Source organism: Typopeltis vanoorti, chromosome 9, assembly GCF_054136105.1.
Source record: "Typopeltis vanoorti isolate ZY-2024b chromosome 9, IOZ_Tvanoo_1.0, whole genome shotgun sequence".
In the NCBI taxonomy this organism is placed as follows: Eukaryota; Metazoa; Arthropoda; class Arachnida; order Uropygi; family Thelyphonidae; genus Typopeltis; species Typopeltis vanoorti.
Genome location: NC_143557.1, coordinates 131,603,936 through 131,615,843, shown reverse-complemented (window position 1 = coordinate 131,615,843; position 11,908 = coordinate 131,603,936).

Sequence of the window (11,908 nt, the reverse complement as noted above, 5' to 3'; positions counted from 1 at the left end):
CAATGTCCCATGTAGCGATGAGTTTGAGTCTATTTGGTGTGAAGTGAAGGTTAACAAATGAAATATATGGTGGGTGTTGCTACAGACCTAGAAGCTCAGTTATAGGGGACGAAGAAATGCATCGCCAATTTAGCCTTATGGGTACCAAGCGAATGATCATTATGGGTGACTTTAATTTCCCAATCATTGATTAGGTAGAAGAGGAATCTCGTGATAAGAAAGAGGAGGAATTTATTGAACTGTTGCGAGACAACTTTCTCAAGCAGCATGTGAAAGAAGGAACTCGAGGTCAAAGAGTGTGGGAATTTCTCATAGCGTCAGAAGGGATCATCTCTGTCAAGAATATGGCTATTTTACCACCAATTGGTGACAGTGATCATGCTGTTCTTTCTTGGGAAGTATCGACTTGTATTGAAGCTCCGACTAAAACAGGCTACATGCTGAACTACAAAGCTGGAAATTATGATCAACTTAGAAGAATGCTATCTTTGATCCCATGGTATCAGTTACTGAATGGAAAAAATGTCAGCAATGTTTGGGGAATCTTTGAAAAAGTGTTTGAATGAGGCGGTATCTCAATGTATCCATAGTGGTCGAAGAATAAATAGGTTGGGAATGAAATGGATGTGCAGCCTTATTAAGCAAAAGATTCACAAGAAGAAGATGACGTGGAAAGAATATCGTGAGAATAAGAGTGAGAGGAGTTATGAAATATATAAAGTTCAGGTGTCAGAAAAGTAACGAGTATTGTGAGAAAAACTAAAACGGAGTATGAAAAGAAATTGGCCATGCAGCTAAAGGCAATCAAAAAGAATTTTATCGTTATGCCGCAAGCAAAAGAAAGAATGAATGTGGAAGAATAACTTTACTGAATGCAGATGGCACACGAGTGTCTGAAGCTAAAGAGATTGTTTAGTTAATGAGTGCTAAGATATATCAACCAGGTGTATGTAACATGTTGCACAGTGCTACTGCTACGTTGGATGAAGAGTTATAGCTACACGAAAAAGAAGTTGAAGAGCTCTTGCATAATCTGGATAAGGATTTGTCAATAGGGACAAATGCACTATGATACACTATTCACTCCCCTCATACGACATTATTATCGTATGAGGGGAGTGAACCGATGGCATCAATAGCAGAATCATATTAAAAATGAAGACATTAGAAAGGAACTTGAGATTATTATCGTTCAAGGATGTGTCACAGAGCTAATCTAGGGTGGTATGGACACTTAAATAGAATGGGTGAAGAAAGGTCAGTAAAACAGGTGTTTGATGCCAAGATGGTAGGAAAGAGACCCAGAGGAAGACCAAGATGTAGGTGGATTGATACAGTACATTAGAAAGTGGCTTAGAAGAACGAACTGTTTAGATATGACAACAAATTCGTCTATATTTTCCAAATAGACTAATTTGGAAGAAAATTGTTAATAGGAGATTAATAAGAATGTAAGTTAATCATCTAGTGCTGTCATAGAAACCTGAACATCCCTTAGGGGTACATATCAAGAACCTGATGATGATGTAGATTTATAGTTGAACAGTTAGCAACGTTTCAGTAATGCGCTTAATATATTATAACGTAGTAGAAAGGGGTTAATAACTGAACTTTTTTTTTTTTTTTTGCAGTGATATTAGTGAATTAACACATGAATCTATTTTAGAAAACTACATATAATTTAAATAGTATCTGAGCACTGAAAGATGTGCCATATTTTTCTATTTATTGAACTGCTAAAGTAAAATTATGTGTCCAGTTTTTTTTTTTTTTTTCTGTCGTTAACCTGCATACATTTTGTATCTTTATCAAATTAATATTCCGATTGTTTTGCTCCGTGTCGATGTAAGCTGTGCTCCAGGACAATGAACGTCAACTTGCTCTTTGCCATTATCTGAAACAACCAATATCTGAAAAGGAAAAAAATTCCCCGAGTGATATGTTAAATGCTACTCAATACAGGAAGGTGTAAAATTACATTCTAATCCATGAATAAAAAAGCAATATTCCTCTAATAATATAAGGTATTATTAGAGAAATTGAGTACTGGATTGACGTTTTGCTATTGCGCAAATTCATGGGTTTAGATTCTGTTAGAAAAGTCAAATGGTGGAAATATTTCTTTGAAAAATACGACATAAACCTTTTCTCTTATGTAATATATTCTTAAACTTGCGATAATCCATTAAAAAGGAGAGAGAGAGAGAGAGAGAGAGAGAGAGAGAGAGAGAGAGAGAGAGAAAGAGAGAGAGAGAGAGAGAGAGAGAGAGAGAGAGAGAGAGAGAACGTAAAAAAAAGCAAGAGAAAATGCGATATAGCTTGTCGAAGCTTGACACTAGAGTGCTACTAGTGGTTCCTTGTACGTTTGGTGTTAACGGATAATGCAAGCACATATGAGATTAAAATGCCTTCCTGTGGATCAATAAATGTCCCTTTACCAACCACGTTTCGTCAGCGACTGAGCATGGCTGTTGGTTTGAAAGAGGTGCGCATTTGTGATGTGAGTTTGGTGTCGCAATGCAGTCCTTTCCCGTGAAATGTTCGAGCGAAAGGTGTCAGTGACGCGATATTTTGATCAACAGAAGTGCGTCTTTGGATTTTAAATTGCTTTACTTGTTTCCTGGTCTTTTTGTATTATTGTGCGAGTGGTTAGTTTTAAGTAATAATCACCGAACCAATGGATACGAACGAATAGAAATCGAGGTGTTTGGAAAAATACAGCCGAGTTTGGATAATGACGTAATATGTGCACAAATGGATTCATTTATCTGTTGGAGTAGATTTTGACTGTTTATTAGGATTGAACGTGTATCATTTGGATAATAAAATGTGTATCCTTTGAAGGATAAAACGTGTTTCATTTGGATTAAGATGGGATTAATAAAAATTGGAAACAAAGCAGGTAAATTAAGTTGGTTTCCAGCTTAGAACTCTTAGAAGTACTCAGAACATTCGTTGTTAGTAAGGTGGAATACAAACAAGCATTAATATGGAGCATATTTGACTTTAGAGAACGTTCCTTAGTTTTTTAAAGTTAAGGTTAAAATTTTTAAGGTTTCAACCACTGCATACTTATAGTCCTTATAAGGACTGGCTTAAACGGAAAAGCAAGAATGCTTTTCATCTTCCCCGTTATCTGTAGAGGGCACTGTAGGGATAAGGTAATATTGAGCTATTAAAGCTTTGATCATGGCAGGAAGGTAACAGCAATATCCAAGCCTCAGTTAGAACTTCATTGGCTACAGCATACTTATAGTCCTTATAAGGACTGGCTTAAAGGGGCGAAGCAAGAATGCTTTTCATCTTCCCCGTTATCTGTAGAGGACTGTGTAGGGATAAGGTGTTATTGAGCTATGAAAGCTCTGATCATGGCAGGAGGGTAACAGCAATAGCCGAGCCTCAGTTAGAACTTCATTGGCTACAGCACTGCCATCCATTACCCTCCAAGGGTATTGGATTGAATGAATCAATCACCGCATCTCACGGTCGATTGATTCTATTTCCCACCCTACTGCATACTTCTGTCATTAACATTTCTGGCTAGATGGGTAAAGCAAAATTGCTTTTCATGTTCCCCTTTGTCTTGTAAAATTTACTGCATACTTATAGTCCTTATAAGGACTGGCTTAAAGGGGCGAAGCAAGAATGCTTTTCATCTTCCCCGTTATCTGTAGAGGACTGTGTAGGGATAAGGTGTTATTGAGCTATGAAAGCTCTGATCATGGCAGGAGGGTAACAGCAATAGCCGAGCCTCAGTTAGAACTTCATTAGCTACAGCATTGCCATCCATTACCCTTCAAGGGTACTGGATTGAACGAATCAATCACCGCATCTCACGGTCGATTGATTTCTCCTTCCGCCACTGCACACTTATCCTTATAAGGACTGGTTTAAAGGGGCTAAGCAAGAATGCTTTTCATCTTCCCCGTTATCTGTAGAGGATAGTGTAGGGATAAGGTGTTATTGAGCTTTATATATATATATATATATATATATATATATATATATATATATATATATATATATATATATATATATATATATAGATTTATAAAGTATAAAGTAAAGCTCAGATCATGGCAGGAGGGTAACAGCAATAGCCGAGCCTCAGTTAGAACTTCATTGGCTACAGCATTGCTATCTATTACCCTCCAAGGGTATTGGACTGAATGAATCAATCTCCGCATCTCACACTCGGTTGATCTTTCACTGCATACTTCTTATAGTTCTTATAAGAACTGGGCGATGGACTGAGTCCTTGACTCTTTATCCCGCCATCTGAATGAAGAAAATCTGTGTGGGTGGGGTGTTACTGAGCTAAAAAGCTCTAGTCATGACTGGGTAACGGCAGTAGCCGAGCCTCAGTTAAAACTTCATTGGCTATAGCATTGCCATTTGTTACCCGGGAAGTCCTAAAAAGGACTCTAATCAATCCACATACTTGCAAAAGAAATACCTTTATTATATATTTAATATTGAAAAAAGAAAAGGGTGTACTTTTAAAACTGTTCGAAAAAAAAATTTAAGCTCAAATTGTAAAACATTTAGTCTTCTTAAATGTAGGGAATCAAAGCGTTTTCAATAATAAAGAAATAAAATAGTTCGTTTATACCTAGGAACATATTAACCAAGACAGAACTAAAAGAACATACGTATTTGAAAGCTAATATAATATCGAATGGTCTAAATCCAACGATATGGGAAAATAAAGAGCTCACAAAACTCAGAGTCAATAAGTATCGCGTCCAAAATTATCTAATACAGAAGACAATCGTCAAACAAAAACAAAATTATCGACAGCAGTTTTGATAATTGTATTATTGTGCAATATTATGAGATAAAAAATCACTAATCAAACAAAACTGGACAGAATAAAAAACAAAAACAATTTTTGAAGAATGTGAGTTATAATCAATAAACGAATTAATAAAAATAAACATAAAAAAATCTATATCTAAATAAAATTAAATTAATAGAGAACAATAATATTAGAAAGAAACTGGAAACCACATTTTAAAAAATATATTCTTGCTAAAAGTACCTTTGTCAATTGTTCATTGTTTCGTAGGCTAGTATCTTCCTAGTAAACTTTTGATGGGATGACACTAAAATTCCTTTTTAGGATTTCCAGGGTAACAAATGGCAATGCTGTAGCCAATGAAGTTTTAACTGAGGCTCGGCTATTGCCGTTACCCAGCCATGACTAGAGCTTTTTAGCTCAATAACACTCCATCCACACAGATTATCTTCATTCAGATGACGGGATAAACTGCCGTTACCCAGCCATGACTAGAGCTTTTTAGCTCAGTAACACTCCATCCACACAGATTCTCTTCATTCAGATGACGGGATAAAGAGTCAAGGACTCAGTCCATTGCCCAGTTCTTTTAAGAACATTGTTTCGTGTGTCAAAGGTTTTGGTATCGCGATATTTTATCATCATTGTTTAGGCCCTAGGGGTTGCTAATTATGAAATCTTTCGGTATGTGATTTCCCATAATTCCCGATTCCGTGTCTTATATCGCGGAAGACAAAATTTCATGGGCCTGTTTCATCAATAGGTCAAACGTTTTTGTCGGTGCAGAGTAAAACACACACACACACACACACACACACACACACACACACACACACACACACACACACACACACACACACACACACACACACACACACACACACACACAGAATTTTTGATCATTTGCATTGCAGCCATAAAAGGAGTGATCACTGATATTTGCCACAAAATGTGTTGTTTGGAAATAATTATTTAAAACAAAATGATAGTTTTAACTGTTATAACCAATTATTTAACAGACTTATTAAATTATTATATTGTAGTATATGTGAGTAGGTTTTTAACTACGCTTTTTTTAATCTGGCATTCAATCAACAAACTGTTCATATCCGTAAAATAAAATTTGATTTATTGTTTAAAATTTTAATGGTTAAAATAAACAAACATTATAAATATGGTAACAAGTATTATATTGGATTTTTCAGATAAATTCATGATAGCGTGCAGTGTCAAACTCCGGTTGGAGCATTAATTTTAATTTAAATGATAGTATATGAAAATATACCAAAATTATTTATATAATAATATTGAAACTATAATTTGTTTATGAAAAATTTAATAGATATCATAAAATTCTTATATTCATTCTCTATTATTGAGATTAAAAAAGACACCATTATTATTAACAAGTAAATTATTACATATTTGAAGTAGATTAAATGACTTAAAGCGGACTGATAAAAATATATAGAATCACTATATATATATATTTTATTTTACTCAGAGATCTCGCAGTTAGCTTCGTCTTTCTTAGAAGACTTCATCGAGTGCATTACATGAACGAAAGAGAAACACCAACAAACATTGCGAGAGAATAGCTATAAATTAAAATTAAACGCCAACGTATTGACATTTGAAGGCGTTCCATGTACCACTTTACTCGTGGGCGCGTGCACTCGTTCATGATCACGTGAAACTCCAAAGTTGGAAAGCAATGCAGTGACAATCAGAGAATATATATATATATATATATATATATATATATATATATATATATATATATATATATATATATATATATATATATATATATATATATATATATACAATTGAACTCTGATAAAAGAAATTCGAGGATATTCAGAAATCCACGGGCAGAGTACACTGAACCCCAAATAGCTAACAAATGGCATTTTACCATTCTACACAGTGATACCTCCTTGTGTAAAATGACAACTATCACGCAGGTAAATGCAATGCATTGCCTTGGGGTCTATCTCGATGCTGATATGAACTTGAACGGCTACATTAATCTTCTGCGTAGAATATTGAAACAACAGCGAATAAAGATAACTACGTACATAAAAATACAAATCAATGGCTCTTTAGGCGAAGCCATTTTAAATGATGTGGCTCTGTAATGGTTTGGGGAGCCTTCTCATGTGACACATTAGGTCCCTTAATGTGCCTGGAGAGGTCTTTAAACGCTGGGAGCTACCGGAATGTGCTGGATGATCACCTGCATACTTTCATGGCATTTTCTCATTCTACAGTGGATAGCCTGTTTCAGTAGGATAATGCACTAACTCACCAGGCCATTCAGTGAATTTGGGACCATCCAGTGGTCCAAAGGTCCCCGGATTTAAACCTGATCGAATCTCTTTGGGATGCCGTGACATATAACTTGCAACCCACAAATGGGTCGCACTTCTGTTTCTCTAATGAACTCCGTTTTTGTCTTCAAAAGTTCTAGGTCTTGTTCGATCCGAGGAGAATGAAGAATACGGTACCATCTCTTCAACATCAGAGAAAAGGACAATTACGGTGGCGGTAGTGTTATCGTGTGAGTGGAATGATGAACAGTCGCAACCCACTTCAAATTTTTGATAGGGATACCATAACTGCACACAGGTAATGAGAACAAACCCTCTGACTATATGTGTGACTTTTGGGATATAGTTGGCCAAGATTTTATTTTCGTACATGATAGTGCCATTTCCCATTCAGCTGAAATGGTGTCAGAGTATCCTGAAACTGAAGATATCCAACGATTACTGTTAAATCCGATCAGACATCTGTGGAATGTCCCTGGGAATCGCATTACACGCTGACAACCCGCCCCCACGTCGGATACTTGTTGAACTGAAGTCCTCTGGTGGAAGAATAGGGTTTGTTGTCACACAGTGTTATAGACACCATGATATCGAACATGATCCACCTCTGTCAGACCTCTTTAGCCGTTAGAGGGACTCATACATCGTGCTGATGTTATTGTGAACTATATTTTCGAGTATATGTGGTGACTTCTGTAATGTTAATTTTACTCCTGTACCTGTTCAACATACTTCGTTATCATTGTTAGTAGTATGGGGGTCACTTCTAACAAGTTCAAGATAAGATAAGGAATCGTGATGTGACTGGTTGATAAGATGATGACGTCATTGCGTGCATGACGTCATGAGTTTGGAATGTTTGGAAATTCTCTGGGGGCATATGTGTCAATGGCTTCAGTTCTTGTGTTTTGTTCTCTTATGGAATGGGTGATGATTATTAGATAAGGATTCATGTCGTGATTGGTGAGACACTTCTGTCAAGATCAAGATAAAATAAGGAATCATGTCATGGGTGTGTGTTATTATTAGATGTAGATAAGTGACATCATTTGATAGTTGTAAATAAGTGACATCATTTGTTAGTTGTGAATAAGTGACATCATTTGTTAGTTGTAAATAAGTGACGTCATTTGTTAGTTGTAAATAAGTGATGTTATTGTTTTGAATGGAAAGGCAGATATATTAGTGGATAAGCTTCGTATCTTGATTGGTGGGACACTTTTAACCAGACCAAGATCAAGGTAAGATAAGATAAGGAATCATGACGTGGATGTGTGTTGTTTTCAGATGAAGACAGAGTTTTGAATGTTTGGAATTTCGCTGGGGCCCCCCCTTCTGTCAGAGACATCACGTGGTGTGTTTGGTTCATGGTTAGCATTGTGGGTTGTGTTTACAGATAAGGAATCATGACGTTTTGTGTTTGGAAATTTCTGAGGAACATATTTCTCTCTGTGATATCACATGGTGTTTTGGTTTGCCTACGGAATTGTGGGTGATGTTTTTGAGATAAGATATCTTGGAATTTTTTCAGGGTGACAAACATCCATCATTGTCGTCAAGTTTTATGTTTGGTTGTCTATTGATGACTGTACTAATTTTCCTGTACATTTTGGGGTATTTATTTCCTGTTAAAGGGTGGGAATTCTTAGAGTAGAGTCGTGATGGAGGCAGTGTTTAGGCTTTTCTGAATAATTTAATTTTATGTTGGTGTCCCTCAAACACACACACACATTAGACATGAAAAGTCACTAATATATCCAGGTTGATACTCTCATATGTACCCTATGATAATTATTATGAAAAAAAAAACTATTCAGTATTAGAATTACACTTACCAAAACATATGAGCAGTGATTATTGAAATGACAATTATCAGTTGTTATGTTTAAGTTAAAAAAATTAACTTACATGTCTTTCCAGAATGGGAACATCTTGGTACTATGTAGGTTTACTGAATATTCCAAATTGTTGATTTTTGACATATATTCACAGCACAGAAAACAAACACAGGTCTAAAAATTCAGTTGACTTTTTCATTATATGTTACTGGGGCTAACATATATTCACAGCACAAAAACATGCAAAACGTAGGTGTTGAAAGATATTTCTGTAAATAACCAGAAAGGCTAGTTGACTACTTAATTTAGATTACTATCCGATTGGTTCTCCATATTAATTCTTTCCTACAGTTGCTCATGCTATGTTTTCCCAAGCTTCGTGGGAAAGTCTATGCACCGTTTTGTTTAGGGTAAGTGTTATTTCCGGTTTTTTCGAATTCAGACTGCTGTTAGAGTATGGGATTCTGACAAGTGAAATGATTTTTTTTTAATTGATTGGTTATTTTTTCTATTTTACTTTTAAAATTCAGTTTAACTACATATTCTAACAGAATAACTGAGCAAAATTAATAAATAAATAAAATGTATATGAATTTATTTTCCAACACTGTAGATTTCTCATTAAGTCTTATCTTAAAGATATCTCTCTTATCCGGTCGCCAAGTTGTTGTACGTAGGTGAGAAATCGTGTGTTACTGGAATACTTCATTCCCGTGGGATATTATTGCTATAGTAAATTAATGCTGACATTTATTTTTTTTAAAATCAATATGACTATTAATTTTACCTTCGATTCCTTGTGCTCTTAACCTATTTATGTAAGTGAAATTTATTGTTTTATTTATTTTTTTATTTAGCATTAGTAATTTTAAGTAACGGATATGAGACAAACAAGGTTTTGAACTCGTTGTGGCCTTTTCTTTCAGAAACTTCTTTTGCCAGCACAACAAATAAATAGTTATTTCTTATTATTTCAAATGAATATTAGCTCTGTAATATATACTTTGTTAATTTCTATGTTATCTTTTATTTGCCTGTAATATTATTAACAAATTGTATTTACTGAATCTAACATAAAAGTGAAAAAGACGGTATTTTTTTTTCTTATTCTTCTGATTTCACATTTGCGCTGATGTTCATAGTGTATGATTTCCTACTGGTGCTTATGTATAATTCCCGTGATTTTTCTCCATGTAACATTTCAAAACATGTTCAACTATGGATTTTACATAGTTCAATTATGTAAAAATCATTTCTGTTAGTCCCAATTGACTGTTGTCCTCTCAGCCTGACATTTATTTCAAAGTAGGGATATTTATATATATATTTTAACACAATTATTATATTAGATATTCTTTCGAATACGAATAAATAATCATTTATTCTTATTTCAAATGAAAATTAGCTCAGAAAGAAGGAAAGAAATAAAGAAAAATTGTAAAGAAAAAAAAATGTTTACCCTCAAATAAATATTTATGATCACAGAAAACAAGAAATTCATCAGCTTTTTCAAAGTTTTGAAATTCATGCACATGTTGTTTTCATCGTTTGGTATCATTTAAATGAAGAATGGGTATGTCTATTAACTTCGTTAATGTTTTTTGATTTTTCTCTTCCAATGGCGAGTATTTTTTGATATATGCATGTTGATTCACTTGTTATCTTTTTATTTTTCTGTCACTTTTAATGTGAAAAATTCTCCACTAAAATTCTGCCTATTAATTTAATACCCATTTCCTTTTGCTTCCAAGAGTTGACACAGTTTCACTGTGTAGAGTTTCAAAAAAAGTCTCTGGTTAGTTTGTGGCATGAAATTTCACAAGGAAAAAATTTTATTATCTTACTTAAATTTGTATAACACATCAAAGACACCCAATTTGTTCATTTAAATTTACACGTTTTATTTGAGTGAAATATTATTTACAAATTGTATTTACTGAATCTAACATACAGAAAATAAATAAAGTGAAAAATACAATCTATTTGTTTTGTTCCTTAATCTTCTTATTGTTAAATCTGCACTGTTGTTCAAATTTATTTCCCATGCTTGTGGAATTGCTGTCATGTGGTTTTTGACAATGTGACTCTCATCTGAAAGTTAATTTTCATTTGGTGATCATTGGGAATTTATTACCGTAGTAAAATTAAGGGTTGTATATTTATTATTTTAAAACAAATGCATATATTTCTGAGCATTATTAAAAGCACAGAATCTTTCGTTATATTTCCAAAAGCATTTAAAAGTACACGTTATGTTTTCACGTTTTGGGCATCCAATTTCATTTAAATCAAGAACAGACCACCCTATTAACATCGCTAATGTTTTTGATTTTTCTCTTCCTTTGGCAAGTAATATATGATATTTGCATGTTGATTCTATCATCCAATCTCTTAGTTTGTCCAAAGCTAGTGAACCAATTTCCCACTTCAGCTGATGGTTATATTTTATTAACCAAGAATTTTGTTTTTTAACTCTTTCAGGTAATTCTATCCAACTACAAGGTGATTTTGTCAATCCATATCTTACATTAATTCCATCAGAAATACAAATTTCTTTAGGAAATAAATTTGAAGCCTTATTCAATAGAAATTTGTACATCAATTATAGCAATGATAATCAAGAATTCGTATTTTTCACCCACTGTGGATTTTGCATATTCGTTTTCCTTCATTCTTCTTCTTACATTACTTCATTTGGCACCAAAAATAAATAGTTATTTATTATAATAATAATTATTATTATTTCACTGATTATTAGCTCTGATTTTATATTTTATGTTAACTTTCTGTTACAAAATTCTGAACAATTAGAACTTTTCACAAAGAAGCTTTCAAAGAATTTTGTGGCTCACCCATTATTTTTACATTACCGAACACGAAACACCACAACACAATACAGCAGCTGCAGTGGATGAACGATTACCCTAACTCCAAAGTCA